The sequence below is a fragment of the Eurosta solidaginis genome, chromosome 1 (genome assembly GCF_040869045.1).
Source record: "Eurosta solidaginis isolate ZX-2024a chromosome 1, ASM4086904v1, whole genome shotgun sequence".
In the NCBI taxonomy this organism is placed as follows: Eukaryota; Metazoa; Arthropoda; class Insecta; order Diptera; family Tephritidae; genus Eurosta; species Eurosta solidaginis.
The window spans coordinates 340,925,541-340,951,844 of record NC_090319.1 but is presented as its reverse complement, the minus strand read 5'-3'; the positions used below and the strand labels follow the sequence as shown (position 1 = coordinate 340,951,844).

General features: G+C 38.0%; 1 long non-coding RNA gene across 1 annotated transcript in view; it reads left to right on the top strand.

The window, feature by feature from the left end:
* The window catches only part of LOC137244495 (uncharacterized), a 109,655-nt gene extending 84,550 nt beyond the window's left edge, over nt 1-25,105 (top strand). The window contains exon 3 of the long non-coding RNA XR_010951046.1: nt 24,855-25,105. This is a non-coding gene — a long non-coding RNA (uncharacterized lncRNA). The remainder of the gene's footprint in view (nt 1-24,854) is intronic.
* Nucleotides 25,106-26,304: the final 1,199 nt, after the last annotated feature.

The following is a 26,304-nucleotide window of genomic DNA, read 5'->3' as shown; positions in this document are numbered from 1 at the left end:
TATAAAAAAAAATTGCAATAAAATGATATTACCACTATAAACTGAGATAGAAATTACCCTATATTTGAAGTTATATCAAACTACACATGGGGTGCAAAACAAATTCAAAATCGGTTCAGTAGTTTCGAAGTCCATCGCGGACAAACAATGTGGCACGTGATTTTCATATATAAAGATATCGTTGGGTTACTATTATTCGAATGTATGTCTTAGTTACATAAATGCGTCTTTTTGTTGAATCATTGTTCAATTATTAGATTACTAGAGAGTGAAAAACATAATTTCAGGAAAAATAAATTTTTTTGGTGAATAGTCAAAAAATGGTCCAAAATCTAAATACTTTACAATTTTTGGGAACCCATTTGTGGTCATCGCAAATACCTGCCACATCAGTGCCCGTATCGTGTTATCTGATCCGTGATCGAAATCCATTTTTTAAATCGCAGTAACTCTGAAATGGGCAATCGGATTAGGGAAATATGAGAAATGATGGCTTCCAGTACTCATTAGATCTATAATTTAATATCAATTTTCCGACTCTCTTGATAGTTTCTAATCTATCGTTTGAGTGAATTACTTTTCGATACGTGGTCGTATAACACGATATAGGCCCGATGAAAATCGGCCGAGATGTGATGAGTAACAATCGGCTTACATGCGAGCTTTGAACACAGATTTCGAAAAAGTTCTATGAAACTCAATAAGATGTATCTTTAATTTTTGCCCACCTTTGCTCCAGGAATACGTGATTAGAATATTTAATGTATTGTTGGATAACTTTGCGTATAGCACATTGGTTTAAATTTAAATACACCTAATTAGACGAAAAAATTTAAATGTTTTTGCTAATACATACATACTTGAGTGACAAAAAACTTAATATATCTCGGGGTGATGCAGTTGTATAGCCAGTATCGTACTACGAATGTCGTTGGTTTCAAAGACATGTCAGCGCTAGTATTGCTATCACTTTCCGAGTACTTTCCGATAATTTCGGAGATAAATGGGTTTCTTTGGGACTTTTCAGTATTACACATTAAGGGATTACATAAAGGCCAGTTAAGTAACATACATGTTCGGCATTTGTTTTGATTTTTACTAGAAATAGTCTAGACTAAATAAAAAGTCCTCACCTCAAAAAAAAAAGCGGCAAAACGTGACAAGATAAACCATGTAAGTGCATCAGTCATGTATTTAGCATTACAACAATCGTTTTTTGTAAGTGACAACATAACCGCAACCTCATAAATTTTGTGATCAAAGAATACTCAAAAGCTGCAGGTGGGAATAGATTTGTAATTTAGTTAAAATTTTAAAGCCTTTTGACAAAGCAAATGCTGCACTATGTGGAGATAAAGTGGTTGCACTGAAGTTATGTAGCCCTTTGGTTCATTGTTCCATTAAAACTCATAATGCAAGATCCCCAGAATGCGAAACCTATATTTTTGACTTTAAAGATACTTCACGCACCTCTCTCTTCGATAGATTTTATACGGTTTGGGTTTGGGCGCGCTTAAATGCAATTTGATATACTCGACATAAGGACCTACTTATGAAGGCAATCTAATAACAGAACAGGTGTATATCAGAAGCCAACCTTAGGCAACCAATATCATTCCACAAGAAGCAGAAAATGTTGAATTAACTGATGAAGGCTTTGCTAAACCAAAGAAATGGCGTTGTGATACAAATTGGTTTGTTTATGGTCGAATCTAAAATCGAACATAATATTCATTCCTTAACAGAGTTAGAAAACCACTGTAGGGTTCATCTTGAGATATGAAGTTTGACGCTATAGTATTACCCCCCGCAGGATAGGGGCTTAGAATGTACCCGCCGCAGAGATGCCTGTCGTAAGTAGTGATTAATATAACCAATTATGGCTTGCGCAACTCTTTTAAGGGGATGCCTGAACGATTCATAGCTACTCAACCTCACCTACCAGTGGCCAATATTGTTTATTTTAGCAGCCGAGGTTTTGGCGACCCGAAGTACCTTAACGATCTAGATGATAGGGGCAGGATGGTACATAAGGTTTAATCTGGTCATAAAAAATCATTAACAAGATACTCGAGTTTATACCTTAATGATGCTTGATACCGGAACGTATCCAATCTGAATGCGGCAAAGGATCATCAACATCGATAACACTTTTAAAACATTCGGCTAAGCAACGGTTATTCGAATAGTTGACAACGAGCAAAATTTTCGAATAATCGACGACTGTCCGATTTCTGCTAATCGAATTCTGAAAACCGAATATTAGAGCATTCGAACAATTTGAGTAATTGATCTATCGAGCATCGGAAGCTCTAGTGTAAGGCCCACATAGTTAGCGTCACAATAACAAATTTTTTTTTTTTTTTTTGCAAAAGCAACGACAGTACTTGCATCATTTTATTGACCACCTACAAGATAAGTCATAAATGGTAAATAAACAAAGGCATAAATGCTTACGTAAGCAAATGTATATCAGCGCTCATACGTCAATTTGTAAATGCATCCTTGTTTTCGTTTAAAGTTGAAATATATAGCTTTAGTTTATCAAAAATTTTGTTCTACTGCTTCATATCTGCTTCAAACTGAACTATTTATAAACTGTTACTTCCTTTTGGCGCACACAATAGTTCCTAATCCTGATGGTGAGACTAAGTTCTGTGAAAAACTGTAAAACTTCACGCCTTAGGTTGACTTGGTGGTTTACGGTAGCGTTTGAACATCAATGTAAATAAAAGCATACAACAAAGAATGGTAAGCAATATAGTTGTGTATGTTTGTGTACGTGGCAAAGAAAGATTATTTCTTCTTGGCGCCGATGGTACTGTTATTTTCCGCTTGAAAGCGGACATTTGGAAGTAGAAACTTCAAAGCTACAGTTTCCACATTAATCAACTATTAGAAGTTGTTTATGCCTGATTTCACGTGTTAAAGGAAAAATAAATTGTGAACACAAAAATTGTAAAAAAAAACGCCGAAATAAACCTATAAATACATACTAGCATATATCATTCAGTCGGTTCAGGTGTTTTCATCTACCAGCCGCATGGGTGATTTGGTTTTGGGCTTTCAAAGCCAGCTTTACTTAGATAGCATAGCAGGGCACAGCAACATTGCTCTCACAAGCTATACTTTTGCAAAAGGACTTGGGTGTAATTGACTAAGGTAGGGTGGAGACATCTGTATAAGTCCACGCAAGTAGGGCAGGCTTCTGACCGTCATTCACCAGGGAATGGTCAGAGCGATATTTTGCATGCGGTTCAAGCAGCTCTCTACTGCCAGTCACTTGCGGGGAAATATGCTCTGGTTAGCCACTTATGTGAGAAGGTAACAATTTGGATAAGCCACTAAGCGAATAGCTTAAAAGGCTAGCTGTGCGATTTCATCGGCAGAGTCTGTTCGCCATCAAGTGTCTGTTTGGATTAAGTGGCTCGTTTTTCGGTTGGTTGATGTTCTCGTGAAAGCAAAGCCAACGTCACCGTCATCTAAGGAATGCAAAGGACGAAGCAAGAAAGGAAGAAATTTGAAAATTGTGAAATTTACAGGAATGGCCATCCAAATAAGTGCAATGTAAGCCTGAAGACGAAAGTTTCGGCGCTATCCAAATAAAAAGGACATTTTTTAAGATATCGCTCATCTGCGCCCGTACACCAATAGAGGAGAAAGGTGATGAGGTAAACGAAGCTTTCTAAGAACGCCCATGCGAGCACTGCCCCGCTATGATATAAAAGTAGTGCTTGGCAAGTTTAAAGTCAGGGTGGGCAAAGAAACTGTTTTTGACCGCACAGTCCGAAAGTTCAGCCTACACAATAAAACCTCTCTTTATGGAGTCAGGCTGATTGACTCTGCCGGTACTCGAAACATAGCCACATCCGGCGCGTGGAACATAAAAAATATTATAAATCAAGCTACATGCCTGCCCTCTGATCAATATAAGCAGATCGACTACGTTGTGATAGACGGACGACATGCCTCCAGTGTTTAAGATTCGCACGATTAGAGGACCCAACATCGATCACTCTCTGGTTGCAGGCAAAATACGCGGCCTCTGTAGCGCGGCCAGAAGCATGGAACAAATACACAAGGGAAGCTAGACGTTGAAAGGCTTCAATCGCAACCCGTCCCTCACACCTGAGAGTACAAGTCAACCACACAGAATGCAGGAGCAGTGGGAGCATATACCCAAAACACTTCGTAATGTTTATGAGGAAAAAATTGTTTAGTGGTGACCACGAAAAAAAAAATGTTACGATTAAGAATGGCTTTTTGCAACCGAAAAAAGGGCGCTGCCTACAGGGCTACCGCAACGAAAAGAATGTGTGAACGCTACCGCGAGTTGAAAGGGGAAGCGACTTGCCTTTACAAAAAGAAAAAAGCAGAAACAGAAAGGCATGAGTGCGAGGAGCTTAAACTGCTAACCGTCAGGAATAACGTTCTAAAATTTTATCAAAAAACTGGTAGCAAACGGAAAACTCCTGTAAAAAAGGAAATGGCGACCTGGTAACCGATGTCGATAAGGTGCTTAGATTATAAAATGAACGCTTCTATGTGCTCCTAAGTATAGAGAGAGCAAAAAAGAACAAGTGAAATGACAAAAGCGGGCCCGCAATCGATGATGATGGAATAAATGTTACCGCCATCGACAGTAACGAAGTAAGAATAGCGATGAGCAGATCTAAAAAAAGCAAGGCCCCGTCCGCTGGTTGAACAACTACGGAGCTTTTCAAAAACTGCGCCTTTTTAAATACTGCTTACTCAGAAATTAAAAAAGAAGCGGAAAAGATGCGTCTGGTGGTGAACGAAGATAAATCGGAGCCTACAAGCACAGAGTCAGCGCATTTGCGCCCTGGAAATCACGTCACTGTTGGCAGCCGTTATTTCGACTTCTTTTAGTTGGGAGCAAACATTCACACAAACAACAACATCAGCTTTGAAATCCAGCGAAGAATCACTCTTACGAAAAAATCTTACCATTAATTGAGAAAAGTCCTCCCTCGGAAACCATGACCTACAAGTCACTTATCGTACCCGTTCTCCTATATGGTGCAGAAGTATGACAACGTCAGATCTGGTGGCACTGGGAGTGTTCGATAGATAAGTTCTTTCAAAGATTAATGGGCATCTATGCGTCGCCGACGGTGTGTACCGAAGTAAATTTAACGATAAGCTATACGAACTTTATGCAGACATCAGCATAGTCTTGCGAATCAAAAAACAGCGGCGACGCTGGTTAGCCCTGCCATGTTTTGCGAATGACAAAAGATGATGCTCCAGCGAAAAATGTATTCTTATTGGAAGCCGCATATGGAAGCAAGAACAGCGGGCGTTCTCCACGCCGCTGGAAGGACCAGTAGCAAAACGATTGAAACGCCCTTGTTGTAACCAATTAGTGCCAGTAAGTCTAACGAATAAGGGACTAGCGCGTCTTTTTGGACGACCATAATCATTTGAACAGTGCAATGCAATAAGCTGGCTGATTCTTTTTTCCGTATTGTAAGTAAAATATTACAAAAGTTGCATTTGAAAAGCCAATTATGATCGACGCTTTTTTAACCTTACACAATTCCCCAAATTAATCCAGCACAGAATCACAGTGCAACCTTATTGCATTCCAACATTTAAGTAGAGCATGTGTTTGCCATTAGGCGAAAATAATTGCAAACATCTTGCGCTTCCTCATGCCACAATACAAAATTTGTACAAATTTTGGATTTTACATGACGGCATTCAAGGAGTCGTAAAATGCAAATTCTCAGGGTAATTAAGATATTGCTAAGAACATGCTGGCATGTTGCAAGTACGTACACATTGTTGCAGGCACACCCATGCCGTGCGTATATATGTAAATACTACCCAGCAAATATGTAATAAGTAGATAAGTGCAACGAAATTAGGAAACCAAACGAACCCGTTCCTGTGACACTCAAAAATAAGAAAAACAATTAAGGACGGCTATGTTCGGGAGTAACCGAATATTACATACTCAGCTGAGAGCTATGGGGACAAAAAAAAGGGAAAATCATCATGTATGAAAATGAACCTAGTGTAACCCTGGAATGTGTTTGTATGATATGTTTATCAAATGGAAGGTATTAAAGAGTATTTTAAAAGAGAGTGGACCATAGTCCTATAGGTGGACGCCTTTTCGAGATATCGCCATATAGGTGGGCCAGGGGTAACTCTAGAATGCATTTGTACAATATCGGTATCAAAAGAAAGGTGTTAATGAGTATTTTAAAAGGGAGTGGGCCTCAGTTCTATGGGTGGACGCCTTTTCGAGATATCGTCATAAAGGTGGACCAGGGGTCACCCTAGAATTTGTTTGTACGATATGAATATTAAATGAAATGTGTTAATGAGTATTTTAAAAGGGAGTGGGCCTTAGTTCTATAGGTGGTCGCCTTTTCGAGATATCGCCATCAAGGTGGACCAGGGTGAAACTATAATGTACGATATGTGTATCAAATTAAAGGTATTAATTAGGGTTTTAAAATGGAGTGGTGGTAGTTGTATATGTGAACGCGTTTTCGAGATATCGGCCAAAATGTGGACAAAGGTTACCCAAACCATCATCTGTCGGGTACCGCTAATTTATTTATATATGCAATACCACGAACAGTATTCCTGTCATGATTCCAAGGGCTTTCGATTTCGCCCTGCAGAATTTTTTCAATTTCTTCTACTTAATATGGTAGGTGTCACACCCATTTTACAAAGTTTTTTTCTAAAGTTATATTTTGCGTCAATAAACCATTCCAATTACCATGTTTCGTCCCTTTTTTCGTATTTGGTATATAATTATGGCATTTTTTTCATTTTTCGTAATTTTCGATATCGAAAAAGAAGGCGTGGTCATAGTCGGATTTCAGCCATTTTTTACACCAATACGAAGTGAGTTCATGTAAGTACGTCAACTGAGTTTAGTAAAGATATATAGTTTTTTGCTCAAGTTACCGTGTTAACGGCTGAGCGGAAGGACAGACGGTCGACTGTATATAAAAACTGGGCGTGGCCTCAACCGATTCCGCCCATTTTCACAGAAAGCAGTTACCATCGTAGAAGCTATGCCCTTACCAAATTTCACAAGGATTGGTAAATTTTTGTTCGACTTATGGCATTAAAAGTATTCTAGACAAACTAAATGAACCACGCCCATTTTGAAATTTTCTTTTATTTTTGTATTTTGTTGCACCATATCATTACTGGAGTTGAATGTTGACTTAAGTTACTTATATACAGTAAAGATATTAAATTTTTTGTTAAAATTTGAATTTTAAAACATTTTTTTCCGATTTTGCTAACTTTTATTTAACACATATATAGTAATAGTAGTAACGTTTCTGCCAAATTTCATCATGATGTCTTCAACGACTGCCAAATTACAGCTTGCTAACATTTTATATTACTTTCTTTTAAAAGTGGGCGGTGCCACGCCCATTGTCCAACATTTTACTAATTTTCTATTCTGCGTCATAAGGTCACCCCATCTACCAAGTTTCATCGCTTCATCCGTCTTTGGCAATGAATTATCGCATTTTTTTGTTTTTCGAAATTTTCGATATCGAAAAATTGGGCGTGGTTATAGTCCGATATCGTTCGGTTTAAATAGCGATTTGAGATGAGTGCCCAGGAACCTACATACTAAATTTCATCAAGATACCTCAAAATTTACTCAAGTTATTGTGTTAAGGGACAGACGGACAGACGGACGGACGGACATGGCTCAATCAAATTTTTTTTCGATACTGATAATTTTGATATATGGAAGTCTATATCTATCTCGATTCCTTTATACCTGTACAACCAACCGTTATGCAATCAAACTTAATATACTCTGTGAGCTCTGCTCAACTGAGTATAAACAAGTAAGGAAGGTTAAGTTCGGGTGTAACCGAACATTATATACTCAGTTGAGAGCTATGGTTACAGCATAAGGGAAAATAACCATGTAGGAAAATGAACAGAGGGAAACCCTGGAATGTGCTTGTATGACATGTGTATCAAATGAAAGGCATTAAAAAGTATTTTATGAGGGAGTGGGCCATAGTTCTATAGGTGGACGCCATTTAGGGATATAGCCATAAAGGTGGATCAGGGTTGACGAATGGTGTTAATGAGTATTTTAAAAGGGAGTGGGCCTTAGTTCTATAGGTGGATGCCGTTTCGAAATATCGCCATAAAGGTGGACCAGAGGTGACTCTAGACTTTGTTTGCACGATATGGGTATCAAATGAAAGGTGTTAATGCGTATTTTTAAAAGGGAGTGGGCCTTAGTTCTATATGTGGACGCCTTTTCGAGATATCGCCATAAAGGTGGACTAGGGGTGACTCTAGAATGAGTTTGTACGATATGGGTATCAAATTAAAGGTATTAATGAGAGTTTTAAAAGGGAGTGGTGGTAGTTGTATATGTGAAGGCGTTTTCCAGATATCGACCAAAATGTGGGCCAGGGTGACCCAGAACATCATCTGTTGGATACCGCTAATTTAATTATATATGTAATACCTGCCAAGATTTTAAGGGTTTTTTATTTCGCCCTGCAGAACTTTTTCATTTTCTTCTACTTAATATGGTAGGTGTCACAACCATTTTACAAAGTTTTTTCCAAAGTTATATTTCGCGTCAATAAACCAATCCAATTACCTTACCATATTTCATCCCTTTTTTCGTATTTGGTATAGAATTATGGCATTTTTTTCATTTTTCGTAATTTTCGAAAAAGTGGGCGTGATCATAGTCGGATTTCGTTTATTTTTCATACCAAGATAAAGTGAGTTCAGATAAGTACGTGAACTGAGGTTAGTAAAGATATATCGATTTTTGCTCAAGTTATCGTGTTAACGGCCATGCGGAAGGACAGACGGACGACTGTGTATAAAAACTGGGCGTGGCATCAACCGATTTCGCCCATTTTCACAGAAAACAGTTAACGTCATAAAATCTATGCCCCTACCAAATTTCAAAAGGATTGGTTAATTTTTGGTCGACTTATGGCGTTAAAAGTATCCTAGACAAATTAAATGAAAAAGGGCGGAGCCACGCCCATTTTGAAATTTTCTTTTATTTTTGTATTTTGCTGCACCATATTATTACTGGAGTTGAATGTTGACATAATTTACTTATATACTGTAAAGATATTAAATTTTTTGTTAAAATTTTACTTTAAAAAAAATTTCTTTTTTAAAGTGGGCGTGGTCCATCTCCGATTTTGCAAATTTTTATTAAGCGTACATATAGTAATAGGAGTAACGTTCCTGCCAAATTTCATAATGATATCTTCAACGACTGCCAAATAACAGCTTGCAAAGATTTTAAATTACCTTCTTTTAAAAGTGGGCGGTGCCACGCCCATTGTCCAAAATTTTACTAATTTTCTATTCTGCGTCATAAGTTCAACTCCTCTACCAAGTTTCGTCGCTGTGTCGGTCTTTTGTAATGAATTATCGCACTTTTTTGGTTTTTCGAAATTTTCGATATCGAAAAAGTGGGCGTGGTTATAGTCCGATATCGTTCATTTTAAATAGCGATCTGTGATGAGTGCTCAGGAACCTACATACCAAATTTCATAAAAATACCTCAAAAGTTACTCAAGTTATCGTGTTAACGGGCGGACGGACGGACGGACGGACGGACGGACATGGCTCAATCAAATTTTTTTTCGATCCTGATTATTTTGATATATGGAAGTCTATATCTATCTCGATTCCTTTATATATGTACAACCAACCATTATTCAATCAAATTTAATATACTCTGTGAGCTCTGCTCAACTGAGTATAAAAAGTTACATCTTTGAGTAAAGAAAGAATGTAAAACATGTGGTGCAACGTGGCGCTAAAAATGTTGATGACATTGTCTTTAGTTGCAAACGCATTTACTAATATGACGTCGTGCACGCTCATGTGTACGTGTATGCATGGATGTGTGTGTGTATGTATATGTGATATACTACATTGCGTAGCATTTGCATAATTCAAATTACCACGGTAATTGTTGCTGTTGCAACTCTGTCGCCTTAGTGGCATTTTTAGCGGTAGAGCTATTTTACCGACGGCAGTCATATTGGCGCCAATTACATCTTTTTAACGTTGCACAGTGTTTTCTTTCAAGGCGTTGGAAATTAAATGTCAAACAGAATTTAAAAGAAGATACTGATATGATTATTTCCAAGCTTTATGGTAGAACCACTGAGTTGTTAATAAAAGCATAAAGGGCTATATTTTAAGTCTCTAAAGCCTTTGAAACTTTTTGCATGATGTTATTAATAGCCGTCTCCGTGGATTTTCCTGACTAATAAGTAAATTGATTCATACACAGTGAGAAATTGTTTAGGTTGATCTCCTTTATGTGAGATGTCCATACTAATAACACCACAGCCATTCTGATCAAAAATCGTACCCGTATATAATCATATATTTCCGAATGTAACTTACTAATAGGCGGTGACTTTTGATTAACTAACCAGAGTTCCCCGACCGAAGTAGTGAGAAACACGATACATCAGCTGTCGAACAAGCTATGATTGGCAAGGTCTATGCTAAAGAGAAGCAAAATCCGTCTTGAGCTCGGAGGGTCAATAGTAAACTGAATGCACGAAGAAACAATATACAATCTCATGCAACAAGCCCTGCTCATCAAAGAAAAGTTGATGTGATCCCAAAGGGCTGTAGAGGGTTCAATGTGGTTATACTAAATCGGTCCCGAGACTTTCGGACTTGTACCTTACTGGTGCTTGTTACCGGAACGTACTGGATCCAAACCCGACAATGGACCATCAACAACACTAACTCTCCCCAAAACCTTCGGGGAATGTCTTTATCGCTGCAATATCAACAACAAAAGCTTTTTTTTGCCTGCGCCCGCCTCTATAGGAAAACATGGCGGGTATCTCCCAAAATGGTATTTTGTACATTTAGTACTATCGTGAAGCCAATATTCACTTATGCTTCCTTAGTTCGGTGGCCGTAGCCACACAAAGAACAGCAATAACAAAATTAAGCAAACTGCATCGACTAGTTTGTATTGGCATAACAGGTGCGATGAGAACGTCGCTCAGTAATTTACTGTAAATAGCTCCCTTTTCTCTTGTTCTAAAAGATAAAGAGGCAACACTTGCTGCATTAAGACTTCAAAATATCTCTGAGCTAAAGAGCGCAACCGACGTGGTGTGATGGTAGCGTGCTTCGTCTACCACACCGAAGATCCTGGGCTCACGCTTGGGGCAAAGCAACATAAATATTTTAAAAACAAGTTTTTCAATTAGAAGAAAATTACTCCAAGCTGAGTCGCCCCTCGGATGTGTTTGGCAAGCACTCGGGTGTATTTCTGTCATGAAAAGCTCCCAGATGCCTTTCGGAGTCGGCATAAAAGAAGTAGGTCCTCTTCCACAAATTTGTAGGAAAAATTGAAAAAGAAGCATGATGCCAATTAGAAGAGAAGCTCGGCCTGAAACCACTTCAGAAGTTATCGCGCATTACATTTATTTATTTGTTTTATTTAAAAAGTGTAAACATGGCAAGGCAAATGAAAGTAGTAAGAAAATATATAGGAAATCCCAGTTTACTACCACGCCTGGAAGCATACGGAATATAAAGAAGCCCGTTGTGGACAGAACTCTGTAAAAAAAAAGAATCCATATACGGATCCTATTTCAAAAGTCTGGTTCAAGGAAGGATTAAAATTTGTTGATCAAGAGTTCGATAAGATAGGTATGCTACCCCACTTTTTTGAGGCCGAAATCCATGTAATAGAAGTTTTTCGTAGAGCATTACTACGAAAGGGCTTGTTTTCGAGGAGTACGCTCATTATTTCAGACAGCCAGGCAGCATTGCGTGCCTTGCAGTTATAGAAAATTACTTCTTAGCTAAAGGATGAATGTATCAGTGGCCTTAAAGGACTGGGAGCCAAAAACCAGGTTTTATTACGATGGGTGCCTGAGCATCAGGGACATAAAGGCAATGAACATTAAGACTAGCTTCGAAAACAGGGTGCTATAGCACCATTGCACAGACAAGAGCCCTTCTGTGGACAAACAAGGCACAATCTTAGGAGACCATAAGCAACGAAAGCATTTGCCAAACGCATTTTCCTAAGCAGAGAGGAACTAAAAACCCTCATGCATACTAGACGGGACACTGCGGCCTATGATATCACCTTAGGCCCCGTTTTTGAGTACAAGTTCAACTCAATTTGTCAGTTAAACTACGCTTAAAGTTATTCTGCAGTTTTTCAGTCAACTTTAATTGAAGTTTAAGCTGAGCTTAAGCGGTCGATTTGGAAGGGTTAAACTCTTGTTCACCTGTCGGTGAGTTGCGGACTGGGAGCCAAAAACAAGGTTTTATTACGATGGGTACCTGAGCATCAGGGACATAAAGGCAATGAACATTAAGAAAAGCTTCGCAAACAGGGTGCTATAGCACCAGTCCATAGACAAGAGCCCTTCTGTGGACAAACAAGGCACACTCTTAGGAGACCGTAAGCAACGAAAGCATTTGCCAAATGCATTTTCCTAAGCAGAGAGGAACTAAAAGCCCTCATGCGTACTATACGGGACACTGCACCCTATGATATCACCTTAGGGCCCGTTTTTGAGTATAAGTTCAACTCAATTTGTCAGTTAAACTGCGCCTAAAGTTATACTGCAGTTTTTCAGGCAACTTTAATTGAAGTTTAAGCTGAGCTTAAGCGGTCGATTTCGAAGGGTTAAACTCTTGTTAACCTATCGGCGATTTGCGTTCGGTCGAAATGGCGTCGAATATACCCAACAAGCATTTCGACTTGAATACCATTAGAGCTCATGTTGATAACTAGCAAACCTCTAAAATCTCAAGATTTTTACAAAACAGTGGCTGAACTTGGGAATCATAGTGTACTCAACAAAAGAGGGAGTTTTTCATAAAGCGAAAAATGCTATTACTGAAGTCGAAAATAATAGTTCCAAACTTTTGGTTCTTTGAATGGACTCAAGTATAAGGTTCTAATACTACAGTATTTTCACGAAAATAAAATAAAATAAATGATTGTTGGGTAAGCAAACTCCAGCTGTTGTCGTATCTACAAATTATCTACAATGTTGCTGCACAAAAAAAAAACCATCCCACAAAGGCGGTCTTAAACTGTGACTGAAAAACTGCTCAGTGGTTGAACTGGAGTTTAAATTTGACTAGAGTTCAAGCAAACTTAGTTTAAACTTAGCTTAACCAACTACTGAAAAATCGGGCCTTAGTAAAAATGAATCTATCGGAGACAAAAATCTATTGCTTTTTTGAGCTGGAGAATGATACGCCGGATCATATTCTCTGCGAATGCTCTGGCAAGGCAGAGACTTTCCCATACAGGTGTGATTCCCAATCCTCTATTTATATGAAGTAAAAAGCCTGATGAGGTACTTGATTACATTAAAATTCTCCACATACAATAAAAGACTGAAAGGTCAATCACATTAGATATAAATAAAGCTCCAGTGCTTCGAGGTCTAATAATAATAGTAATAATATGAACAGCTCATATTTTTAGCGTTTCTTCAATCTGAAAATGTATACTGTGCTTCTTCATTAATATCCTCTAGCCAACGAAAGCTTGGATACATACATACATACATAACAGACACGCACGTTTTCTAGAAACCTTGCTAATAATGCTTGTACTTTTTACATGCATATCATAGTTGAGGGCAGTGCATTGAATACTGATGGAAAACACTTTTAGCTAATGATACCTTGAAGTATTTATGACAGGGATCATATGACTAAATCTCAAAGAGAGTGAGCCGCGGTTGATGTCTTTTGTCTACAATGTATCTAAGGAGCAGGTATCTGTATACATATTGTTTTTGTGAACGTTCGGAAATACGTTTAGTTGTTGTACTTTTAATATTTATATATATTTTTGTAACCCAGAAAGTGTGGGGGTGACATTAACTCAACAGCTATACCGTCAATTGACGTTACAAACATATGAATGTGTCACAACTTTTAACTTCAAATAGTTACAAATTCAACTCATGTTATCTCAAACGGCCAAAAGGTCAGCTATTTTATTTCGTACCTGCACGTACCAGATGCGTTTCCATTTAAATATTTTTTGTTATTTCCGCTATATTTTTGTTCAGTCTAATGAAAAAAGCAATAAGTGCAGACCGGTAAAAGTAAGAGAAGTTATTTGAGCGTAAAAATTGTCTATAAGGACTGTATAGGAATAAGGAGTTTTTTGAATTCAAACAAGTATGCAAATGAGTTCCGAGGATATAGAATGTGGCGCGGGTTTTTGGTTTAATATCTTGGTTAAATTTCAGTGAAAAATCAGATTTAAAACAGGTCCAGGGAGGATTTCTTTGAAATATAAAAAAATTTTTTGCAAACCGCTTATTTATCCTGCCCAGTTTTTTTGTGTTGGTGTTGGTCTAGATCATTTTAATGAATTTTTACATCTTTGAAGTATTTTCTGTGTATAGTGTCTGTCAAAACAACCGAGAAAACAGTTATTCGAATTGAAAAATGTTAAAAACAATTTTTGAATTCCGAATAACAAAAGCGAGCATAAAAATAATAATGAAAATGTTTAGCAAAGTGCGTTAACACAATTTTTTAACTGAAACTATGCAAAGAAATCTAAAAAATATAATCGGATACATTGCTTATAGGGCACTTCTAAACGTCGAATGTTACTAAGCTCTTGAAGCGCGTTTATACAATTTGAATTATGAAATGTATATGTAGTATACTTGCGTGTACCTATTGGTAAATAAAGGAATAGCAACAAAACGGAAATTTTTAGAGACCACTTGCAAAGCGAGACATTCATATGGCTGAATGGATTAAGGCATTCGCCTTAACACTAGTATGTAGTATGAATGCTGGGGATTTCGAGTTCAATTACCAGCTCACGAGAAGCTGACTGATGAAGCAGTGAAATTCAGAAATATGTCATAGTAACCATCGCTGTAAATTTTGTAATTTTTCTCTAACATCAATAAATTTCAAAGCTTTTTTTTATAATTCGAGGAAGAGACTACTAAATTTTTCTATAATTTTTTTTTTTTTTTTTTTAATATGCATTTTTGTAGCTCAGAAAAGTAAAAGTTATAAATCTCTCAATTTTCGCATAGATTTTTTTAAATTTTTTTTCAAAGGCGAGTTTTATATTTTTTTCCATAAGTGGTATAAAATCTAAAACACCCTTCAGAGAAAAAAGTTGTCATAAACCATTGCGAATTTTTAGTGACCGCTAACGTGGTTTTTGTTAGGCTTAGGTTGACTAGGAAAACTGCATACTTAAAAAATTCGAAAAAATAAAAATAAAATAAAAAAAATTCGAAAAAGTCAAGATAAAAAGAGTAGTAAAATTTTCTGTAATTTTAAATTTTATGCCGCTTTGAGAAAAGAGCTTTTGGCCCTAACTGCATATCTCGAGGATATACTCGAAATTTGGAATGAATAATATATGTAAACTCAAGTAGTCTTACAACTAAGGGAATGTCTAATAGATATTTATAAAATTTCTATATTATTGCACAGAGAAAATTTAGTGCACTACCCCCAACTCTGACACATACGAGTACATATGTATGTTTTGTGGCTAGAAAATGCTAATGAACTTAATTGAGTTGCGTTATTTAGAATGACGTTAGGCTAAAATTAGTGAATAGAACTGGCGCAAGGCTATAGATGTCTATGCATGTATGGGTGTGCATTCCTAAACAGTTGTTATAAAGAATAAAATTATTAGGAATTTCTTACTTATGTACATAATTCTCCTTTCACACAAAGCACACGCATATTTATATATATTTAAATACAATTATACATACTACTTATATATACACATATACATACATAATAACTACATATTTTAATAGCACATTAAATATAAAAAAGTTAGTACTTTTAGAACCAAGGCAATTTTGAGGCGAAACGGCAAAAATTATTCGCGTTCTGCAATTTCATGCACCATTTAACTTGCAACGCTCCATATAAATTTAACAAGAAATATTGCTACATTTTTATGTACTAACACATAATGTTGAAAAACTTTATAACGCATTAACCGTGAAAGTATTCCACATTACTTTGATTCAAATAAACGCGCATTCCGACTTTATTTTTGCAGGTTTATTTGGCTTGATGCAACGGCACGAAAAAATTACGCGAATAAATTACCAAATAAGGAAAAAACTAATAAAATAGAAAACTTCCTTTGAAATGTCAACTTAAATTGTTGAAATGACGTATGAAATATGTATGTATGTATAAGCAAGATAATTTTATATGTATCTGAGGAGATTTTATACTAAGCTTGATTAAGGGGAGCATTATTTTCTTTGAAAGGGACTACATTAGATTTGCCAAAGCGTCTGCGTTATTAATTGGCTACAATCCTGATATCAACCGATCTTCAAGGTCAGCCAAAAGAGGGGAGGAATTGAAACATGCGCCAGGAACCTTATGTACCAAATTTACAGCGATAAATATCTTTTGAGTACACAGTTGGTGGTTGCAATCAAATACAATATAACTAAGCCTCGATCGAATGCACTGGTACAAATTGTACCGTACATTGGTTGTTTGGCATGATCAATACCTATGCTTCATCTTCTTACAGCGATGAAGACACTACCTAAATTTTTGTTAGTGTTATCGATATTGATTGGTAATCTGGAGAAGGGGTTGAATGGACATATTTTCGAATTGGTCAAAGTTCCATTCGAGCGTTAAAGGGACCCATTCTTCTAGGATTACATGGAAATTGATATGTGGATATCTCAGCTCGCGCTGGAATGTGCGAGCTGCAGGTAGATGCAGTTTACTCCTGGAAAGGTAGGTTTCTGGATCAGCTATGGTCTGACGTTCGGTTTTGTGGGGTGGCATAGATTTTCTGACCGGTTTTCGATGCCGAAAACTCGGCAAAACTACAACAGTTAAATCAAATTTAAAACAATAAATTCTCAAATATTCAAAGTGTGAACATAAAAGTTTTCAAATTTGGAACCAGCAATTAACTTGTAGAATGTTCCCTCATCCAGTGCCCACTAATTGACCTACAAACGTAATAATTATATGGCTATAAAGTCTTTATTTATAAAAAAATTGTTAATAGTATTTGTTCAACAATGGGTGATCCTAAGGAGCGTTGAAATACTTCGCCCATATATTTCTGGAATCAAAGCTATCAAAAAGTATAAAACAGAATACAAAATTCGACATCATTAAAGTACAAATAGAGAAAGCAACATTGCCCAAAACAAATACGCTCCAACCCATCTGTTGAGCTAAGATGTGTAAAACAAATACATTGCGGACTGTTTTTGTTTCTACATAATAGCGATTCATCGCTCAATAAAACCAGTTAAAATGAAATGCTCCCTTGGATCATGTAAGTGAACTGCTTTATCGATTACGGTTCCTAAATGGATTCATTTAACCATGTCCGTCCGTCCGTCCGTCCGTCCTTAAACACGATAACTTGAGTACGTTTTGAGGTATCAAGATGAAATTTGGTACGCAGGTTCCTGGGCACTCATCTCAGATCGCTATTTTAAATAAACGAAATCGGACTTAAACCACGCCCACTTTTTCGATATCGAAAATTTCGAAAAACAGAAAATGTGCAATAATTCATTACCAAAGACGGATAAAGCGATGAAACTTGGTAGGTGGATTGACCCTATGACTCAAAATATAAAATTAGTAAAATTTTGGACAATGGACGCGGCACCGCCCACTATTAAAAGAAGGTAATTTCAAAGTTTCGCAAGCCGTAATTTCGCAGTCGTTGAAAATATCATGATAAAATTTGGCAGGCACGTTACTCCTATGACTATATGTGCGCTAAATAAAAATTAGCAAAATCGGATGATGACACGCCCACTTTAAAAAAAAAAAATTTAATATCTGGCGTGGCTCCTCCCTGTTTCATTTTATTCGTCTAGAATACTTTTAAGGCCATAAGTCGAACAAAAATTTACCAATCCTTGTGAAAATTGGTAGAGCATATATTGCTATGACGATATCAAAATCGGTTGAAGACACGCACAGTTTTTATACACAGTCGACCGTCTGTCCTTCCGCTCGGCCGATAACACGACAACTTGAGCAAAAATCGTTATATCTTTACTAAACTTAGTTCACGTACTTATCTGAACTTACTTTGTATTGGTAAAAAAAATAGCCGAAATCCGACTATGACAACGCCCACTTTTTCGATATCGTAAATTACGAAAAATGAAAAAAATACCATAATTCCGTACCAAATATAAAAAAGAGATGAAACGTGGTAATTGGATTGGTTTATTGACTCTTAATACTCTCTTATACCTTCCATGTAATACCACTTATACAAACACATTCCATGGTTACCATAGATTCATTTTCCTAAATGGTGATTTTTCCTTATTTTGTCTCCAAAGCTCTCAGCTGAGTATGTAAAATTTGGTTACACCCGAGCTTAGCCTTCCTTCCTTATTTAAGTCTGGGTTTGTTGAAACGTTTGTATTTCTACGCTGTGGTGTCGTGGTAGCGTGCTCCAGCTACCACACCGACCCGGTTCACGACCCGGGCAAAGCAACGACAGAATTTTAGAAACAAGTTTTTTCAATTAGAAGAAAACTTGTCTAAGCGGGGTCTAAGCGGCATTGTTTGCAAGCACTTCTAGAGTATCTTTCCATGAAAAGTTTTTCAGTGAAAACTTATCTGCTCTGCAGATGCAGTTCGCAATCGGCACAATACAAGTAGGTCCGTCCCTCCAATTTGTAAGAAAAACTATAAGGAACACGAAGGAAATTGGAAGAGAGAAGCTCTCCCAAAAATCTCTTCGGAGTTCATCGCGCCTTACATTTACTTATTATTTATTTTTTATTTCTTTAAGTTGAGTTTTCTATTTTGCAGATATATTTTGTAGTTTTTGATTAAGTTAAAAAAAAAACAATTGAGTTGCGGAAAATAACAGTTTTTTATCAATTTTGTTCTTTTTTCTCAGATACTTTCACATATGTATAACAAGTAAGAAAGGCTAAGTTAGGGTGTAACCGAACATTACATACTCAGCTGAGAGCTCTGGAGACAAATGTTAGAGTTGAATGTTGACATAATTTACTTATATAGTGTAAATATATTAAATTTTTTGTTAAAATTCGACTTTTAAAATTTTTGTTTTTAAAGTGGGCGTGTTCGTCATCCGATTTTGCTAATTTTTATTTAGAGCACGTATAGTCATAGGAGAAACGTTCCAGCAAAATTGCATCATGATATCTTCAACGACTGCCAAATTAAAGTTTGCAAAACTTTTAAATTACCTTCTTTTAAAAGTGGGCGATGCCACGCCCATTGTCAAACATTTTAGTAGTTTTATATTCTGCGTCATAAGGTCAACCCACCTACCAAGTTTCATCGCTTTAGCCGTCTTTAGTAATGATGTATCGCACTTTTTCGTTTTTTCGATATTTTGGATATCGAAAAAGTGGGAGTGGTTATAGTCCGATTTCGTTCATTTTAATTTGCGATCTGAGATGAGTGCCCAACTCACACACCTGATTTCATTCCAAATTTACTCAAGTTATCGTGTTTACGGACAGACGGACGAACGGACATTGCGAAATGAATTTCTTTTTTCGCCCAGATCATTTTGATACATAGACGTCTATATCTATCTCGATTAGATTATGCCGTTACGTTAAATACTCTGTGAGCTCTGCTCAGCTGAGTATAATTATATACAAACATACATATGAACCAATGCATATACATATGTATATGTAGCGAGACAGTTTCTGCTACTTACCAAATGTTCGGATGCCAAATCAATCAATTGTTAGCGTATTTGATTGTATTTATTTGGTTATAAAAAAAGGATCACAGCTAGGTTATATTATGCAAATACTTATTTGCATTTAGCTGGGGAAAATGTAGCTTCTTAAAAGTGATGTCCGTCTCTGATGAATGTTCGCCGAAAAAGGAAAGAGAGAACGCAGTTAAGGTGCCGAACAGTGATTTTAATTTTCAGGGTCAAGGGCACGGCGAATTAAATCAGCTGTTGAGGTATTACATTGAATTAGACCATTAGGCTGACATCACATGCGCAATTGTAGAGCGAAAGTCGCTACAGACTCCCCTTGTTTAAAAAAAAATCTTGTGATATTAGTAATATAAATTAATCATGTGATGACAATGCAAAGATTTGAAAAGTAAACAATGTTTAGATTTGATAATATAATGTTTAGCAAGAATATGAAGCTTATAGTTAAGTAACTATTTTTTGAATGAAACTACTGCCGAGTGTTGAGTCGACGCCAACGTATGAGAGGATGTGTTTGAAATTTGTATATTTTCATCTGCAACATAAACTGGCTTTAATCTGTCAACTGATATTGCGTTATGTTTTCCTTTATAATCCACTATGAAATATTTGTCATGGCGTGAAATAACTCGAAAAGGTCCCTCGTAGGGTGGCGAGAACGATATCTCGATGTGGTCGTTTCGTATTAAGACGTGTGAGCAGGTATCGAGTTCCTTAAAATAAAAAGTAGAGCGCTGGCCGTGACGTGACATCTCGGCGGGCGCCAAAGTTTTGAGAAAGTTCTTTAAGGAGCATAAGAGCTCGCTAGTTGAAATTTTAGAGTTAGATGGAGCGATAAACTCACCTGGTAGGCGTATCGGCTCACCGTACACAAGTTCGGCAGGAGTTGTTGCTATGTCCTCCTTCCAGGCCGCACGAAGGCCAAGTAATACCACGGGTAGAGCGTCGTACCACGATTCGTTGTGGCATAAAAGTGCTGACTTAAGTTGTCTATGGAGACGTTCAACTAAGCCATTGGATTGTGGATGATACGGTGTTGTTCTTAGGTGCTTGATTCCGAAAACTTGCGACAGTGTTTGAAATAGCTTGGATTCAAATTGCCGGCCTTGGTCCGAGGTAATTCTTCTGGGAACTCCATATCTCGCAATCCAATTTCGTATGAGTTCGCTTGCTACTGTCTCTGCGGTTCCGTTTTCCAAAGGCACCGCTTCTGGAAATCTTGTGAAGCGGTCGACTATAGTTAGACACTGATTGAAACCGCGTGACGACGGCAGAGATACCAAGTCTATGTGGATATGTTCAAAGCGTTGCGAAGTCGGTTGGAAGGTTCTTATTGGCGAAAACACATGACGTTGTATTTTGTTGCGCTGGCAGTTGATACACGCTTTGGCCCACGTACGGCAATCTTTGTTCAACGAAGGCCACGCGTAGCGCTGACTAACGAGTTTTTGGGACGATTTGATTCCGGGGTGTGCGAGAGAGTGAAGCGCATCAAAGATGCTTTTCCTCAAAGGCATAGGAACGTAGGGTCTGACAGTACCCGTTGATGCGTCGCAGTATAATGTAGGCTCGTTTGCCTCAATACGCAGCTTCTGTAGGTTTAAAGCGGTGTTGGAATTGTTGATTAGACGTTGAAGTTCTATGTCTGTCTGCTGTGCATCTGCGAGCTGACGTATTGAAATGGTAGGTGAGATGGCTTCTACACGCGAAAGGGTGTCGGCTACTGTATTATCACGCCCTGAGAGATGTCTGATATCAGACGTGAACTGGCCTATAAAATCTAGCCTTCTAAACTGCCATGGTGAAGCCCTCTCTGTACGTTGCTGAAACGCATGCTGTAGTGGTTTGTGATCCGTATAAATGATGACGGAACGGCCTTCGAAAATATGACGAAACTGCTTCACCGCCTCGTAAACTGCATGTAACTCGCGGTCGTACGTTGACAGCTTTTGAATAGACGGCGGCATTTTTCTGCTGAAGAATGCTAACGGTTGCCAGTTTTTACCGACAAGTTGCTGCAAAACTGTTCCTACCCCGTAGTCTGATGCGTCTGTGAATATGGCCCACTGTGCTGTTACGTTTGGGTGTGCTAAAAGGGTGGCTTCTGCAAGAGCGCTTTTCGCTTGCTGAAATGCAGCTTTTCGTTCCTCGGTCCAGTCAATTTTTTGGGAGCCTTTCACGTTCGGCCCTTCCAATAGTTTGTTAAGTGGCGCAAGAATCTCTGCGGCATTCTTTATAAACTTCCTTTACAAATTTATTTTTCCAAGGAATCCTCGCAAAAATTTTATTGTAGAAGGTAGCTCGATATTAATAATAGCGTCAACCTTTTCAGTTAATGGCTTGATGCCATGCCTATTTACCGTATGACCCAGAAAACGTACTTCACTCTTGCCAAAAACAGATTTTGAAGGGTTGATAACAAGGCCATAATCTTGAAGTCGTTGAAATAAAGTCTCTAGGTGTTTCAAATGATCCGTCTCGTTGTTTGACGCAACGAGTATGTCGTCAATATAAGAAAAAATATCTACCATATATTTTCTACACCGTGTCACCTCGTCGATGAACCTTTGAAAGGTTTGCGTGGCGTTCCGAAGTCCAAACGTCATGTAAGGGAATTCGGAAAGCCCGAAAAGTGTAATAATGGCAGTTTTGCAAATGTCTTGCGGTGCCACTGGGATCTGGTTGAAAGCACGTACTAGATCGATAGTCGAAAATATTTCTTTACCACTGAGGGTTGCGGTAAAATCTTCCAAGTAGCGTACTGGGTACTTATCAGGAACAGTGCGAGCATTGAGACCACGGTAGTCTCCACAAGGTCGCCACTCGCCAGAACGTTTAGGTTGTAGATGTAGTGCTGATGACCAGGTGCTATTTGAAGGTCGTGCAATACCCAGTTTTATCATTTTGTTGAACTCTTCGCGAGCGATGTTAAGCTTATCTGGAGCAAGTCGGCGAGCCTTGCTTGTTACTGGAGGTCCTTCTGTAGTTTGAATATGGTGCTGTGTAGCGTGCTTCTTAGGTTTATTGACACCATCAGGTTTGGTGATTTCAGGGTACCTACTGAGCAATCTGTGAAAAATTGTGTCGCCGTCGATTGCTTTAATCGATGAAGCGCCTGTTGCGTTGGCAAAAAACGCAGGCGATGTAAACCCTGTAACTCCATCACGAAAACATTTTCGCTTAAGGTCGACAAGTAAGTCAAAGTGACTCAACAAATCTGCCCCGATAATGGGTTTCGTTACATCCGCAACGATAAAGTTCCATGTCAATTCGCGTCTAAGGCCGAGATTTAACGAAATTATTTTGGTGCCGTATGTTTGAATCACCGTACCATTTGCTGCGTGGAGCTGGTAGTTGACTGGAGGTAATTGGGTTCTCAACTGCGACCTAGGAAATACGGACAGATCGAAACCTGTGTCCACCAAATATGACGTACCAGAGGTGCGATCTTTAATAAAAAGGCGGCGAGAGTCGAGTAGTGAATCACTATCCGCCATTAGTGATTCTCTTTCGCGTTTCCCGAAAACTTACAGCCCTCAGTACAGCGTTTAGTATCTTTACCAAACTTTTCGTGGTAATAGCAAATTCCTTTCGAATTTAGTTTGCGAACTTTTGAAAAACTGCGTGACCTATGTCGAGGTTGGTATTGTTTTCGGCTGCTTCGCCTAGACCGTTGATTGTTAATAGTAGTAGTCAAAGCGGCCACTTGTTTAGTTAAATCTGATATTTGCATACTCACGTCCGCAGTACTTGAGGAAATTGCAGCTGTCTGCCTATTCTGAAGAATTTCGTGCAATTTGTCAGCGCTGGCACCTAGCTCGTCTAACGAAGCGGTGGTTTGTAGTGCAAGCATGGCGCGCATGCCTTTAGGGAGCGCTGATAACCACTTTGCTTTAATAACGTCTTCACCAACTCCGGTTACCAAGGATTTGAGGTGGCGCAAAAATTGAGAAGGCGTTCTGTCGCCGATGGCTTCGCCATCCAGTAATTGTTGCAGCTTTGCCTCCTTGGATTTTGAAAAACGCGTTATTAGCCCCGTTTTAAGGGTCGAGTATGGATTTACCGACGGTGGTGCGACAATTATGTCCTCCACTTCTGCGGCGTAGCGGTCGTCAATTACCGAAATTGCATGGTAAAATTTGTCTACTTCTTTCGAAACATTTAAAATAATAAATTGAGCTTCGATTTGGGCAAACCAAAGAGATGGCTTATCAGGATTAAATTGAATTTGCCTCACTACAGATTGAGCAAATATAGGTTTGAGTTCAGGCGCAGTGTTCTCCGAATTAGTCATGTTAGTTTTTTACGTACTTCGGGCAGAAGGAAAATATCAAATCGAGATGGTAAAATTGGCAAAATTAAATGTGCGTTGCTTTTCCTACGATTATTGTGCAAATTTGTGGTTATGCATAAATATGTAGCAACGTGCACTTTACCGGGTGGCAATGTGATGATTTCACAAACGATGATGATAGCAAGTCGCAAAATTACTGCTTGCGAAACAATTCTTCGTCGGGGTCACCAATGTAGCGAGACAGTTTCTGCTACTTACCAAATGTTCGGATGCCAAATCAATCAATTGTTAGCGTATTTGATTGTATTTATTTGGTTATAAAAAAAGGATCACAGCTAGGTTATATTATGCAAATACTTATTTGCATTTAGCTGGGGAAAATGTAGCTTCTTAAAAGTGATGTCCGTCTCTGATGAATGTTCGCCGAAAAAGGAAAGAGAGAACGCAGTTAAGGTGCCGAACAGTGATTTTAATTTTCAGGGTCAAGGGCACGGCGAATTAAATCAGCTGTTGAGGTATTACATTGAATTAGACCATTAGGCTGACATCACATGCGCAATTGTAGAGCGAAAGTCGCTACATATACCAGCATCAAAAAAAAAGATATTTGGATATCAGTCTCTGAGCATAGAGAAAATAATCGGTTTCATTATATTATGCCCCTCCTACACACACACACCCATGGATAGACAGTTTATGAAGAAATAATTAACTTAATTTTGCAATTCATTTATTTTCTAATTTTACCCTTTTTGCACATTTCTCTCTTTACAGATATAGCTCGAAGTATGAATTGAGCTTTTACTCTTCTGCTGACTAATATGTAATTGGGTATCTCGTATTAAGAAAAACCTAGACTAGCAAGAAATAATTTGCAGCAAAAAGGAAAATACAAAGCTACGAAGACAAAATCGTTACAGCCATCTGAAGCAGAAGCTCCAGTTTCTTAAAAAATACATGCATAGAAACAATTTCTTTGGCGCGTAGTTGTAATTGGTGTAAATAAAAATTTTTTCCAATCGATATAACAGGTGAGTTTAATTGTCGAATTAAATTAAAAAACACAAACTTCATAATGAAGCAAGGAATATATTGCGAGTTTTTCCAAATACTCCAGAGTGTCTCTAAACTTGGAGGCCACCATGCTATTTGGACTCTGTGTCTGTTGCCCAAATTTTTGTTTATTTTTGTTTTTTAGAGCGTATCAGTCCAACCACGTTTACGCTCAAAAGACCTTGGTTTCGTTCGGCTATAACGTTAAAATCATAAAACAACATACTAAAAGCCAGATTTTTTTTTAACTCTTATATAAGTTTTACTTGTATGCACGTAACTTTTTTATAAAAAATAACAAAAAACCCCTGAGCACCAGGTACTCTTGAAGTTCAATGTGGACGTTTACCAAACTGAGGGTTTTAAATAAACAACAGCTCACACCAGGGTTGAGTTTAGGCCACAAAAGAGGTCACTTAACCAGAAACAAGTAAGGAAGGTTAAGTTCGGGTGTAGCCGAACATTAAATACTCAGTTGAGAGCTATGGTGACAACATAAGGGAAAATAACCATGTAGGAATATGAAACGCGGGAAACCGTGGAATTTGTTTGTATGACATGTGTATCAAATGAAAGGCATTAAAAAGTATTTTATGAGGGAGTGGGCCATAGTTCTATAGGTGGACGCCATTTAAGGATATCGCCATAAAGGTGGATCAGGGTTGACTCTAGAATTTGTTTGTACAATATGGGTATCAAAAAAAAAGGTGCTAAATAGTATTTTAAAAGGGAGTGGTGGTAGTTGTATAGGTGGTCGCCTTTTCGAGATATCGCCATAAAGGTGGACCAGGGGTGACTCTAGAATACGTTTGTACAATATGGGTATCAAACGAAAGGTGTTAATGAGTATTTTAAAAGGGAGTGGGCCTTAGTTCTATAGGTGGACACCTTTTCGAGATATCGCCATAAAGGTGGACCAGGGGTGACTCTAGAATATGTTTGAACGATATGGGTATCAAATGAAAGGTGTTAATGAGCATTTTAAAAGGGAGTGGGCCTTAGTTCTATAGGTGGACACCTTTTCGAGATATCGCCATAAAGGTGGACCAGGGGTGACTCTAGAATATGTTTGAACGATATTGGTATCAAATTAAAGGTATTAATGAGAATTTTAAAAGGGAGTGGTGGTAGTTGTATATGTGAAGGCGTTTTCCAGATATCGACCAAAATG